Here is a 1,529-nt window from a genome sequence, read left to right as displayed (position 1 = left end):
TTCATCATAGCCACCGATTTGCTCTGCCCCTAGGTCGAGCATAGGGAACACTCGGGGTCGGGCCTCAAACTGTGCCTCGGGCCTCCTGAAGACGAGTTATGGGATGTCATAAAGATCATAAAATCGGGCTCTCTGATTTTAGTCGTATACAGATAGTCCCTGCTTTTCTTAGAGTAAAAAATGATAAGAAACGACCTTGAATTCTTGCCTCTTCGATACACCCATCACGACGTCAGTTGCATCATATCAAGTGATTGATGTGACAAAAAAAGATGACTAAAAGTCGCATCCATATAGCCTTCGAAGAGCCTTTGAATTAACTGTAGCGGTTGGCTACCGTTTGGCCTGCTCCAACGTACATGTTTGGCCTCTATAAATACTTCTTCCTTTTTCCCCTATTTTTCACTATAAAAAGAGTTCTTCTTACTTCTCTCTTGCGCTCTTTCTCTGATTATGATCTACTTTCTCCTTTGAAACCTTTAAACAAGAATGGCGAAAGCTTCCATCTCTGTCCCTCAGGAGGATATGCCTCCCCCTTCTTCACGCTCGCCTAAGGGTAAGGCAATAGCACCCCCTAATCTTAAGGAATTCATCCCATGATCCTGTGAAACGATCTCCGATTTCAAGGTCGAGAAGCCTTCTTCGAAATCGGGACGGTGTGAACCCGTGTTCTGATATATCAGTTTAGTAGCCAACACTGAGAAGGTAAAGACTGACTGCCACTGGGGGACGTGGTATTGGTGGAGATTCATTCTGGGGGAGAGGACATAACAACACGCAAGGCCGGCTTCCTTAGTGTGTATACCTACCCATTCACTCTCGGCCCGGTGGAGGCATCCTTGCCTTCAATAGACCCCGTGATCCTCGACTTTTGTGAATGATATCAAGTGACTCTCGATCAAATTCATTTGTCCTTCTGGCGTATTGTTTATATGACCAGATATTATGTGAACATGATTAAGGGTATACCTTTCACCTTCGACCACCTGATCAGAATGTACGGTCCTCGACTTCTCTGAGGGGGCCTTATCAAGCTCCAATGTCGGGCCTCGAAAACCTTATTTGCTTGTACCGACGAGGTTAGGGATGGATGGTAGATGAGCCGTTTCATCTGAGTTAGGATCTCAAACCTGATCCTAGTGGAGAAGATGCCATTCCCTGAAAGGTGAAACACGAAACGTAAGTGGATACGCTGATTAAGTTTTTTCTTTCCCTTTAGGATCAATTTCCCCCTGAACTGACTTTTTCCACTGATGCAGCTAACGCGATGTACCCCGGCGTGGTTAGAGATCTCTCGGGCTGGATTCGACTTGCCCATATGTTGAGCGTGTGTGGCATGACCTGTCTAGGGCTCGATGGGAGGCCAAGGACCATGGTGAGCCCTCACTTCTGCTATAGTTGAATCCCTCAGAAGAGCTATTTCCAATTGCGCCCTCATTCCCTGTGTTTATATTTTGTATTTGCGCGGGTCTGGAAGAGGCCTCCTTGATGAGAGAAGCACCTCCTGAGCGGATACCCTAAAACTTAAC

Source organism: Nicotiana sylvestris, chromosome 9 (genome assembly GCF_000393655.2).
Source record: "Nicotiana sylvestris chromosome 9, ASM39365v2, whole genome shotgun sequence".
Lineage (NCBI taxonomy): Eukaryota > Viridiplantae > Streptophyta > Magnoliopsida > Solanales > Solanaceae > Nicotiana > Nicotiana sylvestris.
This window is presented reverse-complemented; position numbering follows the sequence as displayed.